The sequence below is a fragment of the Dipteris shenzhenensis genome, chromosome 31 (assembly GCF_047967505.1).
Source record: "Dipteris shenzhenensis isolate YYH24624 ecotype China chromosome 31, Dip_SZ_1.0, whole genome shotgun sequence".
In the NCBI taxonomy this organism is placed as follows: Eukaryota; Viridiplantae; Streptophyta; class Polypodiopsida; order Gleicheniales; family Dipteridaceae; genus Dipteris; species Dipteris shenzhenensis.
The window spans coordinates 117,690-134,122 of NC_141626.1; the positions used below are offsets into that span (position 1 = coordinate 117,690).

Consider the following 16,433-nt stretch of genomic DNA (forward strand, 5'->3'; position numbering starts at 1 on the left):
TATATCAAACCATGTGCTATATGTAAGGGAGAGAAATGAGGTGAAATGAATGAGAAAATTATGATATGACACATTTTGGATAGGTTCAGTTTTAACTTCGCTTGTCTTTGGCTATTGAAGAATGAATATAACCTGAGAGCTGAAAAGACAGCTCTTTATACTTGAAATGCTGCTTTAGGGCTCACGACTTTTCAAAATTGTATGCAATGTATGTCATATCTTAAGCATGCTGTAAATAATGTATGCCTCATACCCTGCATTTTGCATTCACATTTAGCTTTCTGTGTCTTTGGGGGGTCATGAATAGTGCATACCTTGTGAAATACTTGCTGGCATATCTCATGGTTGCATAGAGAAGTTTTTAAGTCAATGATGTAGACTCATCAATTTTGACTAAAAAATATGAACTTACTACAGTTAAAAGTGCTGCTCTCCTGTGTTCCCCCTCCTCGTCTGAGCTTCTTTCCAGCCTACCCATGTCTTACTACCTCCTCTCCCTTATTTTCTTGGCACCCCAGCCTGTTTCTACCCCCTTACCTTCCAGCTCGTTCCAACCTGCTTGCCTTTTTCTGCCCCTATTAAGCTTCCATTTCCATCCCTACATTGCTAGTAGACTCGAGGATCTTGTTTTCAGTCAGGAAAGGGCATTCAGGTGTTGACCACTTAGTGTAACTGGAGGAGCTCACATGGTAGCATTCTCAACTCCCACCGTTGCTTGGAGTTTCCTTTCATTCATGGACAAACAACAGGTAGAGGGCCCCGGGTGTTTTGTGAGGGTGAGCCTTCTTCTTGGGCACTCTCGGTCCGCCGGTAGGTGATAGAGCCCTGCTCTCTTCAGGATGTACCACTTACTTCCCTCAGAGCTTCTCATGCTTCAGTGGACAGCTCTTGGGAGATTTTGGTTAGCATTTCCTCTTGGCACATTTGGAGAGCCAGATGTACAGAGGCATTGGATGGCACACAGATACACCCATCATAGGGGTTCACGGGTATTTGGATTGACATGGTTCACACGTTGATAGCCACTTGGGCTAGCATGCAGGGCCCTTCACGGGCAGCCTCTTCTAGGACTGTTTTTCTTTGAGTTTGGAGGGGTTCTCCCTTTTTCTTGGAGGGTTCTACTGGATTGAGATGGCACTATCAGCCACAATCCTTTCTTTTTGGCTCTTGAGCTTTTCATGCATTGCATGGTGTATCCCGTATGGGGCTTGCTCTAACGGTTTTCTTTAATACTTACTAGAAGTCTCTTTTTTCCAAAAAAAAACAACAGCAGGTAGAGCATGTGGTGTAGGAGCTTGAGGATTGGGTCGTGGTGCCGCATTGTTTGTCTATAACAATTGGACTAGAAGGGGACCATCGAGGAGGCCATCCTCTATGGGAGTCTAGAGGGGTCTCCCTTCTCTAACTTACCTTATGAATAAGTACTCGGTTCTTGCTTTAGCGGAGCCCAGTTGGCTCACACTGGGTTTACCTTTTACCTTTGTTACCATGAGTTTACGATTGACGACCTGGAAATAAAACATCATGTTCCCAACTTTGTGTCACTTTGCACTCCCCCATGGCTGCAAATGCTCCCTTATGTTCCTATTTTTGTGATCACCTTTTTGCGGGGGGAGACGAAAGGCCAAGGACCTGATAGGACATGGAGTAGCCAAGGGAGCGTGGCCAACACCAAAGTAGTTTCTTGAGGAGCTTAGTTCCCACTTTGCTCTGATCCGAGATGGATGATCTTATCTCCTTAAACCCCCTTTAGGGCCAAACCCTAAGTAGGCTCCTCTAGAGCCTCTCTAGGAAGTTTCAGCACAGTGGCCTCAGGATCCTGTCATTGCTCTCCCTCCCAAATGGATCCTTTTTTTGTTGAAAAGTTATCGATGAACAATGGATTTAATTTATCAAATCACTGATTTGGATTGAGGATTATTCAAAGGTCAAAAGAGTGGTAGTTAGACCTTAGGTCTTAGGTTAGTCCACTCATGCTATTATGTCATTGGTTGGTCGTTAGAGATTTTAAGGGGCCACATGATGTGGCATACCCCCACATATATTCAATCAAGGATGATAGCCAAAGTTATTAGAGGGCTTGCTGAAGTTATTCCGAGCATTGTGAATGGTCACAAGGGCATCCAAGCTTTTTCATCGAGTATTTTCTCTTAGCCTTGCCATTGAAGGTTGATCAATATGCATTGTAAGATCCCCCCCTTCGTTTGTGTAATCTCTCACCTCTATTATCCTCACACTGTTATGATAGCTAGGAGATCCTCACTCTAAGAGAAGAGCACGTGTTGCTAGGAAGTGATTCAGGGTTGAAGGAAAGCATCATGATCAATTCCTGAAGACTTTGAAGTTTGAATAGAGGTAAGGACTTAGGCCTTATTCTATTTGGTACTTGTTTAGTTGTGCTTTATTTGAAAATGCATTAATCATGTTTCATTATCATTTGGTTAACACATGTCATGCACATAGTCTGTGTGATATGCCAACAAGGCACAATAAGTCAAACCAGTGAGTGTCTCCCTTTCAGAAAATGCCAAGTTGGATGGAAGCAACCATGGCATCCAAAAATTTAAGCTTGAGAGTATTCTCAAAGCTAAAAAATTATGGGGTAGAATGGACGGGACGTAAAACTTTCAAGGGAGAATTTCGAAAGTGATGATAATGGAAGATACTGCTTAGTACATATGAGAATGCCAGTACTTCAAAGGCTCTAGTCATTAAGCATGCTTAGAATGCGAGAGGATCAAAATGTTAATGATCATTTAAATGAACTCCAGAACCTGCTAGACCTACTGTCAGTGCATGGTTAAAGATGTCTGATGAAAAAGATATCTTCGTCTCATTGGTATTTGAAACTTGTGGGGACAATTTTGTCACCATTCTCCCTTATGGAGTTAAGCCTCCCACACTAACTCAGCTTCATTGTATGAAGTGGAGAAGTATGTGAGAGTGTGTTGCCTCTCATGGTATGATTGGTGGACAAGGATGATGCATGTCTTAGTGTGATGCGTGAAGGTATTGATCAAATGCTTGAGAGTATAAAAGTGCCAATGAAGCCACAATGTATGAAGAAATAAGAGAACTTGGAGAAGTAAAATGGGATATACTTCATTCTCCTTTCCATGCAACAGCCTTTCTTGTAAATCAGAAATGACTCCACAACAATGCTAAATTGATGAGAGGTTGGAGGCAGACTTTGGATAGAGTGGGAAAGAGAGGATTCTTTTTTTTTTTTGCAAAAAGAGACTTCTATTAAATATTAAAGAAAAACCGTTAGAGCAAGCTCCATACGGGATACATCATGCAATGCACGAAAAGCTCAAGAGCCAAAAAGAAAGGATTGAGGCTGATAGTGCCATCTCAATCCGGTAGAAACCTCCGAGAAAAAGGGAGAACCCCTCCAAACTCGAAGAAATATAGTCCTTCTAGAAGAGGCTGCCCGTGAGGGGCCCTGCATGCTAGCCCATATGGCTATTAAAGTATGAACCGTGTCAGTCCAAATACCCGTGAACACCTGTGATGGGTGTATCTGGGTGCCATCCAAGGCCTCAGTACATCTGGCTCTCCAAATGTGCCAAGAGGAAATGCTAGCCAAAATCTCCTAAGAGGTGTCCACCGAAACATGAGAAGCTCTGAAGGGAGTAAGTGGCACATCCTGCAGAGAGCAGAGCTCTATAACCTGCCGGCGGACCGAGAGTGCCCAAGAAGAAGGCTCACCCTCATAAAACACCTGGGGCCCGGTAAGAGATAACCATGCGACCGAGCCCGAAGTCATGAAGAAAGGGGAAGTGTGAAAGATGCTGAGTATCGAGCAACCCCTTTCCAAACAGTCCTCGCCTGACTGCAGTCCCAAAGGCAATGTTGCACTGACTCCTGTGCAGAATGACATCGAGGACAAGTGGGATCAGCCCCAAACCTTGATCTCCACAGGTTCACTGCAATCCCTCTATGAATAGAAAGCCAAAAGAAAAGAGTGATCTTTCTATTTCTGAGGGATTTCCAGAGCCTCCTCCAGAAATTTCTACGCAAATCGGCGGTGATGAAGAAGCTTTCCCAATGGGGGGCTCTGGAGGGAATCCAACCCCTACTGTTCAGATGTTAATGTATCTGGGCCAAGTGGGTGCGTTGCTCCCTACTTCGTCAGACAGAGAGTATCTTTCTCCTATTATTTGGTGGGAGAACTATGGTGCAGATACCCCTCATTTCCAAAAGTTGGTGATCAGGCTCCTCTCAGAAGTATTGAGTTCCTCTGCAGCAGAGCAGAATTGGTCCACCTATAGTTCAGCCATTCAGTGAAATGCAATCGGCTTGCTCATAAAATGGCTGAGAATCTTGTGTATGTATACGCACTTGCATTGTGTATGTGTCCGCATTTAGGATTCTTGTTGGAATGGTCACCTCCCTATCTGTGAGCCCCCAAATGAGGAGTGCATTGGGGGGGTGAACCATAGGTGGAATGACCTGCCACATGGATAGCATCTTGGCTGCCATGTGGGCAGGAGACTCATGGTGGAGAGGGGGCTGCCACATGGGCAGCACCTCATAGGGAAAGGGCTAAAGGGGCTGCCATGTTGGCAGCACAACAGCCTGGCAGAGGCAAAAGCATGTGTGTATGGGCTGGAACAGGCCCCTAAAAGAGGCGCACAGGTGGCGGGACAGAGGCCGCATGTGGCGCAGCAAAAGGCGCCTGCAAAGAGCAGCGCATGGGGCTGGCAGAGACGCACAGGTGACAGCATGAGCAGGGCCAATAGGCGCCTGCATGGGAGACCTGGAGCAGCAGTACATGGGCCTGCAATAGGCGTAGACAGGGACAAAGCCAGCAGCCCAAAAGGGCCTGGCAAAGGCCCTTATATAGGGCTGGTTGGACCAGCTAACCAAGTCGGCCAGCAAGCAGACTGGTCCGCCAGGATGAGGCTGGCTGGTCGGTTTTATGACAGCCCCTTGGGGGCCTATGAAAGGAGGGCCTCCAGGTCCTCATTCACATCTTCTGGAGCAGCCTTTCATAAGCAGTTTGGAGCAGTGGAGCAGGTATCAGAGCCCAAGTAGGAGGTTCAGAGGTGTGGGAGCCTAAAGGCAGGGACCTTGCTGAAGGACGACATTCAGAAGCTCTTGGGAATCGAATTCCACGAATGGAGAACAGTGCCCTTGCGAGAAGGAGGGTGACTCAGGTTCAGTCAGGTGCATAAGGAGTTCTAGTCTACTAAAAGCTGAGTTTGATTGACTTTGCTGTGTGGTTTAGCAGTAGAGATGTCGACCTCTACAACCTCTTCAACCCCTTGCTCCTCCCCCAGATTTCTTTCTTTCACCATCCCTAACTTTGGAGAGTCTGGGAAAACTGGACAGGACAAACTACTCGATCTGGAAGGTGAAGATCCGGAGTCATTTAGTGGCTCGAAAGCTGTGGAAATTGACAACGGGAGTGGAGGCGAAGCTCGAGGACATGGTGGACAAACAGAGGAATATACTCATGGAAGTAGACGGAGAGGAGCTCGAAGCTTGGGAAGACAGAGATGCCCGTGCCTTGGCATTGATCATAGGAACTACGGCAGACTCTGTACTTCCTCACATCCAGATGGCCAAGACGTCAGTAGAGGTGTGGGTCACTATGAAGGATTTGTACGAGACAGATAACACATCCCGGATCTTGCTTCTTCAGCATCAGCTCTACAACCTTGATATGGATAAGGGAGATTCGATACATAGCCACTTGACGAAGGTCAAGGTGGTGAGGGATCAACTGGCATCAGTTGGTCAGAAGGTGGACTCATGCCATTTGGCCTTGATGGTATTGAGGAGGCTACCTCGGAGTTTCAAAAGCTTTGTTACGACTGTGATAGTAGGACAGAGGACCAAACCTTTGACTTTTGAGGAGTTGGGTACTGCTACAGGAGGAAACTAGGGAGAAGCTCTACAACAACGACAAAGACGACAAGGCGTTGCTGGCGAAGGATTACGCTGGCAAAGGAAAGGGCAAGCCTAACAGTGGTAAGTCCAAGAAAGACGACTCTGTTGACGAGGACACTTCCAAGAGAAAGCGAAAGAAGAAGTGCTTCTATTGTGACACGCCATGACATTTTGCGAAGGAATGTAGAAAGAAGAAGGTGGATCAGAAAAACAAAAGGAAGGAGTCCGACCCAGATTCAGAGGGTGATACAAAGGCCAAAGCAAATGTGGTAATCGAAGAGTTGTTTGTGGTAACATCTCCGTGTGTTACTGAGATTAGATATGTTGACCTAGAAACCACAATGATGATGTCTGACATTGAGATGTGGGTCGACGAGGAGTCAGATGCGTTTGTGAAGGTGAAGGAGAGCATGGAGTGCTTGGTATCTTCCAGGTGCGTGGCTGTTGACACTGACACGAGGGTGGATTCCATGGAGTGCCCTGGGGTCTCATGTTCAGATGGATGATGTACTTCAGAAGGGGACAGTACAGGATTACAGAGGTTGTTGGTGGGTGCCTCGATGAGGTGCATGGTTTGCTTTCAGAGCAAGCGTATAGGCAGTACAAGGATCTGGTATGTACTTGATGTTCTTCATTTGAGCCTTTATAGCATGCTGTGGAAAGACTCTGCTCTTCATTTGTCTTAGGTAATGCGAGATTGGAAGGAATTGGCCTTCTTCGAAGGCAGAAGGGGAAGTGTGGTTGCTTCTTCAAATCTCGGCCATAGATTGTTGGAAGGTGATGGACAAAGTGTACTGAAGCCAGAAGAGTATGTGCTTGAGAACTCAGTGAGAGTTCATGGTCCAGGTTATCTGGAAATATTCATTTGTTGCACACCTTGCCAAAGGAAGGACGGGTTGAAATAGACCCTCAGAGCATGGTGCCTGGAAGACTCCAGGTTGTTCACTCATTATGAGGGGGACAACTGTAGGCCATCTCATGGGTAATCCATAGATGCCACTTATACCTTGGTATGTGCCTTGTAGGCCTAGTTATAGTGAGTTTAGGACTATTGGTACAGTTAGTTTATGTACCATCTAGGTCAGTTAGGACACTTAGTCCAGTTAGGGCAGTTAGCCCTAGTGTTTTGTTATGTTGGCTCTCCCTTGAGCCTCCACACTTGTACTTGCAGCATTTTTGATCATAGCAGCTCGTTTTTTAGCTTCTTACACTCATTTATGAGCTTCCATTGCTTCCTACACTCAACAGTGGTATCAGAGCAGGTTAGGTATCCACCCTCTAACCATTTCCAGTCACCTGGAGCCCTTCTGGAGCCATTGGGAGCTGTTTGGCAGTGTGTTTGTTGCTGGTTTGCTGGTCTTCTACACATTTGTGAGCATCTGTGGCTTCTCCAAGCATTTCTGTCACGGGAAGCTTGCATTTTGGAGTGCCTGCTACAAAGGAAGACCTATTTCGGAGCATTTTGGAGCATTTCGGAGCTGCATCTGCCTTATGAATCCGTACAGCAGTACGGCATTGATTCCTACTTCCGCCTCATAAGTGTGCCTGTACGGCCATCCGTACACCCTGTACAGGGCTGTACGGACGATTTTTACCTGCATTTATTGCTGTCCTGCAGCTGTACGGACCTGTCAGTGGCTCATTAACTGCTGTACGGACCTATCAGGGTTGCATTTAATTCAGTACGGCTACCGTACATGCCCATAATTGCTGTACGGAACTGCTGTGTCAGTATTTACTGCTGTATGGGTCTTCCTCGGGGTTCGTGACAGCCATTTCGAAGTTTTCTTGCATTGTGGAGCTGTTTGGTGAAGCGTGCCAGCGTTTGGGAGCTGCCTTGATCTGCGTGCCGGCTGTTGAAGCCCTTCGGAGCAGTTTTCTTGCTGCCTCGAGCTACGTGCCGGCTGTTGAAGCCATTTGGAGCGTGTTGAAGTGATCTGGAGTCCACTCCTTGAGCTCATTCATCCTCATTTGGTATCCCTTTGCCTTGGGCTGCGAGTTCTCCTCCATTGGATCTCTTTCTCTCCATTTCTAAGTGCTCTCCTCACTTTCTTTTGCTGTAATTCTCATTTCCAGCCCTTATTTGCTCGCATTCAGAGCCTTTCACTGCTGTCCTTTCAGGCTACATCATTGGGTAAACTGTTGTTGCATTGACTCTTTCCAATTTTTGCTTCATTTGCATTTTGGAAAGGCCTCGTGTTGCCTTGGAAGGCCTAGTGTTGCCTTTGGAGATTTTCTTGCAACAGGTACACATTGGGACAGTAGAGTCTCTTGCATGGAGATTTTCTTGCAACAGGTACACATTGGGACAGTAGAGTCTCTTGCAGGGATAAGCTTTGAAGCTTGGGCAGATTTTTGTTAGTTAATTTTGAGAGATTGCCTTTCTCTCATTTGCTTTGTGTTATGCTCTAGCCGAGATAGCATGACCTCGGAAAGATCGGTGGGCATTTTCTCTTAGATGACCAACTTTTGTAATAGTTAATGTGCGTAAATGAAACGGTCAAGAGAAGTAACTGCCAAGGTCCTAGGTGAGGGTGAAATGGCATTGACTAGGTGGTTCTGAGTGCTAAGGCCTAGGTGCACCTAAATGTGCAATAATGCCAAGGGGCAAGTGGTTTTAAATGTGCCCCAAGAGAGGGGTAAATGGTGCACCAAGTGGAAAGGCTAAAATGATGACATTTGGCAAGGGGAACCATCTAGGGAGATGAGGGTCTCGTGGATGTGCATAAGGAAGGAAAAAAAGGACGTATGAAACGATATTATGCGATCTAGGAGAGTAGGCTGGGTGGAAATAATAGATGCCATCGCCCGTGATCTGAATGGGTTTTAGGGAATAGAGTTTCTATCAGTTGGTATCAGAGCGGAAGGTAAGGGTAGGGGCTCGTTAGGCTGTGACGAACAGCAGGCGGAGAGAATATCAGCGGCTGCTCGTCGACGGGCTCCACGAAGACCATCGTAGCCTTCAAAGACTGTGGAAGACGATTGCAGATTGGGAGCAGAGGTAACGCGGGCTGTCCGTGACGGGGTGGTTGAAGATTGCGAGCAAGCATCGACGGGCGTCTCAGAGTAGCGAGCGATGACCTGGCCACTACAGCAGTCGTGACGTGGACGTTCGTCTGCGAAGGCGTAGGATTGACGCACATTTGCTGCAAGAACGTGGTCCGTCAACGAGTTTACGGGACCTCCTTTAGTCAGCGGATTATCTACCTCGTGGAATATCGACGGACGACTGCGTGCAGACAATAGGAGGTGGAACGGAACGAAGGCCTGGGGGTCATAGTTGACGTAACGAAGGCGAAGGGTCGGGATGTAGATGTCGATGCTGACCGGGTGATCTACTAGTTAACTCTGAGCGCTGTTGACGTGACGGACTTACACACAGGGAAAATCGGGAAGCGAAAGTCACTGCCTTTGAGTTTGTCTAAGAGTGAAGCGCGCGCCCACTTAATATGCGAGGAATTTCCAGGGAGCATTTTTTTCCCTCTATACAAATTTTGGGCGGTTGTTGATTTGTTTTCTACAACAGAGACTGTCGCCTAATTTCGTGCATTTATTTAAAAAAAAAAAAGGGAGATCTGAAAAAAAAAAACCATTTTCTCTTTTTAAACTATGGAGGCAGAAGGACAGAATTCTAGGGTGAATCCTAGTGAGTCTAGAGCACAGTCTACACAACAGATGTCACATCACACAGCACCTACTTTGATCGGTAGGATTTCGATATTAGAAGATGCTTTACAGCAGATTATGAACTAGCAGCTTCAAGTGAATGCTGGTCAGAATGAGATCAGGGAGATGGTGCAAGCCTTGTCGGCTAGACCGTCTAGAATTGATATGGGCAAAGCTCCAGCAGAGCCAGAGCCCAGTATACATTCATTAGAGCGTGCAAGGGTCAAAGTGCCTAATATCGCTAATTATAGACCGGAGAAGTACGCTGGTCGGATGACCGAGCGCAGCTCTGATGTGATCGAGGTTTGGTTACACAAGTGGGAAGAAGCCTTCGCCATTTGTGAAATTAGATCTGATCTAAAGAAAATCCGTGAGGCCACACACCTATTTATTGAGGCAGCGGATAGATGGTGGATAAAGCAACAGAAGGATCAAGTTGCTCCTACCACCTGGGAAGGGTTTAAAGCTGAATTCAAGAAACACTTTCTACCACCTGATGAAGACTCCCGGGCTTGGGATGCTTACAGAAATCTTCGTCAGAGGAGTCTGTCGGTGGCAGAGTACACTGACAAATTCCGGGAATGTGTCATGAAAATAACAGACCCTCTCCCTATGTCGGTTCAGTTAAAAGACTATATCTATGGACTGAACGACAAGATCAAAATGGAAGTTCGGGCTAAATATGTGACTACATTAGATGAATCTATTGCAGTAGCCCTGAACTATGAGGATGCCAGAGGTAGATTTGGTGGATTTGTGCAGGCAGGGACTCAGTATGAGTACCCGAAAAAAGGGGGATTTCAGAGGAAATGGACTTCAAAGACAAGTGTCTCGCAGCCAAGTGGCCAAACCAAGCAGGTGAAGCCGGTTGAGGGACCAGCAAAAACAAGTACCACCGTTGGGGTGAAAAGAAAAATAACTCCAATGGCAGCCCGGGCTTGGTCAAAGTCCTCGTTGACCCCTGAACAAAAAGAGAAAGCTAGAAAAGAAGGATTGTGCTTCGGCTGCCTTCAGCGACATCAGTGGAAGGATTGTCCACTGGATAAAGACCGTCGCACGGCTAATATGATAATATCTGAATGCGATGTGGAAATGCAGGAGAGTCCCAATGCGGAACATATGCAGATGCAACTGGTGGGACCTTCTCAGAGGTTAGTACCTTGTTTGTTATGTGTGTCTGTTGCTAAGCTAGTGACGAGTGCACCTGATAACATCCTATCTAAGCCCACAGCAACGGGGTATACAGCCTTTAATGATACGGAGTTAATTAAAATGAAAGGGCAAGTGGCCAATCATGATGTCATTGTGTTGTTTGACTCGGCGTCAACTCACAATGTGATTAACTCCAAGCTCGTGAAGAGGCTGAAATTAAAGACAAGTCCATCTGACTATGCGTATACAGTCAGGATGGCGGACGGAAGTTTAACTGAAGTATGGAACCAAAGGGTTACCCAGTTGGAGCTTCGGATTCAGGACTATGCGGAGAAGCTTGATTTTGAAATGACCAAGCTTGCTCATGCAGATATAGCCCTGGGTATGGCGTGGCTTTCTAGGAAGAATCCAGCCATTGATTGGAAAAAGCACGTATATCAATTCAAGATGAATGATGTGCTTTATGTCTTGCGAGGTGAAAAAGATATACCTCAGGGACCGTTGGTTTCCGTGATGGAAATCAGAAAAGCTCAAGTAGAGTTTTTATTCCTTTGCACAGCATCGGTAGAGCCGGTTGATGATTCTTCGGTTAGCACTGATGTTACGCAAAGTGATGAGATGGCCAAGCTGGCTAATCTTATAACAGAGGAGTTCTCTGAATGTTTTAGGGATGAACTACCTTATGGGTTACCTCCAGAGCGGAATGTTCAACATAAGATTGAACTGATCCCGGGGGCAGAACCTGTAAATAGACCTCCCTATAGAATGAGCTTTACTGAAGAGGCGGAGGTGCGTAGACAACTGGAAGAATACCGCAAGTTGGGGCAGATTCAACCAAGTTTCTCACCTTTTGCTTCGCCAGTGATATTAAAGAAGAAAAAGGATGATACGTTTCGCCTCTGTATAGATTACAGAGCATTGAATAATATCACTGTTAAGCACAGGTATCCGATGGCTCGGATTGATGATTTGCTAGATGCATTACATGGAGCTGTGGTTTTCAGCAAGATAGATCTTAAGTGTGGCTACCATCAGATCCGGATTAGAGCCGAGGATGTGCATAAAACCGCTTTCAGAAGCAGGTTTGGTCATTATGAGTTTTTGGTAATGCCCTTTGGACTTACCAATGCTCCAGCGACCTTCGTCATGCTTATGAACGATTTACTACGTCTGTATATCGAAAAGTTCGTAGTACATTTTATTGACGATATCCTGATATTCAGTAAAAGTCTTACTGAGCATCGTGAACACTTAAGAGTAGTGTTCAGTACTTTGAGGAAAGCCAGTCTTTATGTAAATAAAAAGAAAACTATACTGTGTATGGTTAGACTTGAGTATTTAGGATTCATAATTACTCCACAGGGGGTAGAAATGGATCCGAAGAAAGTGGCTGCGATACTAACTTGGCCAATCCCTCAGAGTCTGACCGTGTTGCGATCATTCTTGGGATTTGTCCAGTTTTATAGAAGGCATATCAAAGGATATTCCGGAATAGTATCGCCATTGACTGATCTGACCTCAGATAAAGTACCTTTTATTTGGGGACAGAATCAACAAGAAAGTTTTAACACCATAAAACAAGCTGTGGTCACAGGACCGGTGTTAAAAATAGTTGATCCCCAGAAACCGTTGTTCCTAGAAACCGATGCAAGTGGCATTGCGGTAGGAGCAGTTCTCCTTCAAGAGGGAAGGCCAGTAGCCTTTGAAAGCAAGAAGCTTTCTCCCTCTCAAAGGAATTGGCCAACTCATGAATTGGAGTTGTATGCTGTTATCCATGCTTTGAAAACATGGAGGCATTACTTGTATGGTTCAGAGTTTTATGTGGATGTGGATCATGATACTCTGAAACATTTTTGTAAACAGCCTGACTTGAGGGGCCGCCAAGCTAGGTGGGCAGAGCTCATGCAGGAGTTTAATCTAACGATTCGGTACCGAAGAGGAAAAGATAACAAGGTTGCTGATGCGTTGTCTCGCATTATGCACAACCTGAGTTTCACGGTATTAGAGAGTGCTCTAATGACCGAGATAAGAGAAACTCAAAAAGTGGACGAGTTTGTCCAGAGCTTATGGCCTAAAGCTCATGTGTTAAAACCCGGGGAAAGTGAAAAGGATGACGTGGCATCCAGAAAAGGCCAAACTTATGCAAGATATACCATAAGGGATGGGATGCTAGTTAGAAATGGCAAGGTTGTAGTACCTAGTCAGAATGATCTCAGGCAAAGAGTCATTCGACAATGCCATGATAGCCCGTGTGCGGGACATCCAGAAGTCGAGAAGACATGATCTCGTGAAGCGAGATTTCTGTTGGCCAAAGATGAAAAAGCATATTCATGAATATGTGACACGGTGTTTCTCGTGTCATGTAAGTAAGGCTGAGTGGGTGAAGCCACCCGGACTTTTACAGCCCTTGGAAATACCACTAAGTAAGTGGGAGAGCATTTCCATGGACTTTATTGTAGGGCTGCCTACGACACAGGGAGGGTATGATTCTATCCTTGTGGTGGTTGATCGTCTAACCAAGATGGCTCACTTCATTCCGACTAGAGAGTCTGTTAGTGCCCCGCAAGTGGCGGATTTGTTCATTAGACATATATTTCGTCTGCATGGATTGCCTAGATCCATAGTGTCAGACAGAGATGTCAGATTTACCGGTCATTTTTGGACAGCGGTATTTGAGACACTAAGGACTGAGTTGGGAATGAGTAGTGGGGATCATCCTGAGACGGATGGTCAGACGGAGAGAGTCAACCAGACTTTAGAGGATATGCTGAGGGCATATGTGTCATTGAGGCAACATACGTGGGACAAGTGGTTGCCATTATTGGAGTTGCCTACAATGATAGAAAACATTCATCTACCGGGTTCAGTCCGTTTGAGCTGAACTATGGTTATAGACCAGTCAATCCAACTATAGTTGGAGTACCTCAGAAGGTGCCTAGTGCCGCGAACTTTGTAGTTCAGATGCGGGAGATGCTAGCACTTGCGAGAGCTAATATTCGCCAGGCTATGGATTTTTTTTTTCCCCCCGAAAAAACAGTGCTGATTATATTACTTCGAAAAAACAAGATACATAAAAGTCAGTTTTGCAGCTGACGGGGCTGCGTTCACAAATCGGACGCAGCCCTAAGTGGAAACAAAAAGCTCTCTCTCACGGAGGGATCAGGCGGGTGTGGATAAACAGCCAGAGAGGCGGTGAGTAGCTCCACTGAAGGCCCTGAGAAGTATGCTCGAAGAAGAGGCCCTGCGTATCCCAATCTCGGAGGAAGCGTCTCCGCTTCTCCCGGCCAGCCCGGGAATCCCCCTGGATCTGGTCCCACTGGCCTCTGAGCGTGTGGATAATCTCGCTCCAGATGTCGGTCATGACCTGGGCAGTCGAAAGAGAGGTACCACCGAGGATCTGCGCGCAGCGCGAAGTCCAAATGTGCCATCCGACGATGCTGCTAATAATCTCCCAGACTGGCGGCCTCACCTGAGATCGTGTGTCCGCCTCTGCCAAGTGCTGCGGGATGCCCTCAAGCGGCCCCCAAGTCCCCTGTGTGATAAGGAACATAGGGTCCTGCGGGCCTGCCTCGAACAACTGATGATAGCCAGGTGTGGTGCTGCACCAGCAGAACGCGTCCCAGGTGATCAAACCTAACTCCGAAGCTGTGCGAGTAAGGATCCCGGAGGCCCACCTCCACACGTCCTGGGTGCGAGTGCAGCTCCACAGGCAGTGCTTTGGTGACTCCTCGTCCTCATGACAAATCTGATAGAGTCCATCCTGACCAATCTGCCGCAACCAGCTCCCCACTGGAAGATCCTTGTGGGCGAGTAGCCAAAGGAAGTAGGAAATCTTCCGCGGCCGCTAGCTCTCCCACAAGGCCTTCCAGAAGGCCTGCAAAAATAGCCTGGAAATACCCTGAGAATACCAACTGGGCCGCTGGGTGGGCGGTCGGCTCTGCATCCTCCCGAGAACTCTCCTGCCCAGTTTCGTGCTGTAAGCGAAGAAAGGGGTCGGCCCCTGGCCTGCCACAACCTTTGGCCATCTCCACTCACCTGGGTCCCAATCAAGCTCTGACAGGGCCCGCCCCTCCCAAAGCCAAAGGCGCCAAAGCTGCAGCTGATCCTGCTCTATACTAGGATCGATCCGCCAAACCTTCCCCACGAGGCCTACGACACGAACCCTCTGCCACGAGAGAAGGGGGTCGATGAGTACACCCTCTCTCCTGAGTCGGCCATCCCCCAAAACCGCGAAGAAGGATACAGAGGTGTCGTCCAGCCTGCTTGCAACCACCAGTGGGATGCCACGAGGGGTGAACTGTCCAAGCCAACGGGCATCACCAGGCATGAGGATCTGAATCTCGGGTGGAACCAACCAACCGGCAGGAATCGCGCCATCTATCTCTGTGCGTCTCATCTGAGCTCCACGGACACCTCCGGCTGCGGCTGCTAGAGCAACGGTCTCCAAGTGTCTGTAAGTGTCGCTCCAAACTCGAAGGGACCGGGCAGGCCCCCGCATCCAGCCGTCCCACGAGATATGTGACCTCTCCCCCAACTAAAGGCCCAAGGCATCTCTGACCTGATCGTTCCAGATGAGCGGCTGGCGGTCGATCTCCTCCTGACTGCTAGGAGGCGATTGGAGGAGACTGAGACGGAGTCGCCTCCAAACCGTGAGAAGGCTACGAATGAGCGTAGAGCGGGGGCGAGTAAGCGGTGCAGAGGTGAAGATCCACCGGAGGGATAGTAGCCACTCTCCGCCTCGGCGCGGGACGCAAGAACTGATCCCCTGCTGAAGTAACATCTTCCACGTTTGCCCCCCCGGGGTCAAACCGCGGATAACTAACTTGCCCAGCAGGGCCTGACTCTGAAGCTCCGGATCAATGACCCCCAAGCCACCCTCAGCCTGCGGAAGAATGACTGTCTGCCAGGCTACCCTGGCTCTGGTATCTCTGAGACCATCCCCCCCAGACCACAGGAAATTCCGGACCATCCTCCTGAGCTGTGCCACGCAGGATCGCGAGAAGCACCAACAAGAGGCCACATACCAGGCCGTGGCCAGGAGAACCTGGTTGACTACAAGAGCACGGCTGGCATGATATCCAGGCCGACTTGAAAGCTGAGATATCTAGTAGTCTGCCCCCGCGGGATCCATCTGAAACCCAAAAACCTCCCCCACTGTGAGCATGCCCCAGGGTTTGTGAGAAAACCAACTGATTTGTTCAAGTTGATTTTCGCACCGGTTGCCGAACAGAAGACCTCTAAGGCCAGTCTCACCCTCTCCAGCATCATCTCATCATCCTGAACATACAGCGCTGTGTCATCTGCATCCTCCGAGTCCAGGAGCTCCGTGTCCTCCCTGATGGGAAGGCGAACACCCCGGGTCCCTGTCGACCTCACCCGAAGATAGTATGTCATCGCCTCGGCGAAGAAGAGAAACATGTAAGGAGCGAGGGGGCAACCCTGACGCACTGATCTCTCCAATCGAAAACGCTCTCCCATCCTGCCGCCGATGATGACCCTGCTGGAAGCTAAACTGTATAACGCTGAGATACCCTGAATCCATCCCAGTGGAAATCCAAGTCTCTCCAAAGTACCCTCCAGGAAGGACCAGTCCACTCGATCGTAGGCCTTCTCAAAGTCGAGAAGTAGGATGGCTAAGTGCGACCGGCTGTGCTGAGCCCACTCTGTCGCCTCTGAGAAGGTGAAGACATTACCCAGGATACTGCGAAGGATACTGC

General features: G+C 47.9%; 1 protein-coding gene across 1 annotated transcript in view; it reads left to right on the top strand.

Moving 5' to 3' along the window:
- The window catches only part of LOC147880864 (ubiquitin carboxyl-terminal hydrolase 3-like), a 33,244-nt gene that overhangs the window by 14,116 nt on the left and 2,695 nt on the right, over positions 1–16,433 (top strand). The gene's annotated exons all lie outside the window — the stretch shown is intronic.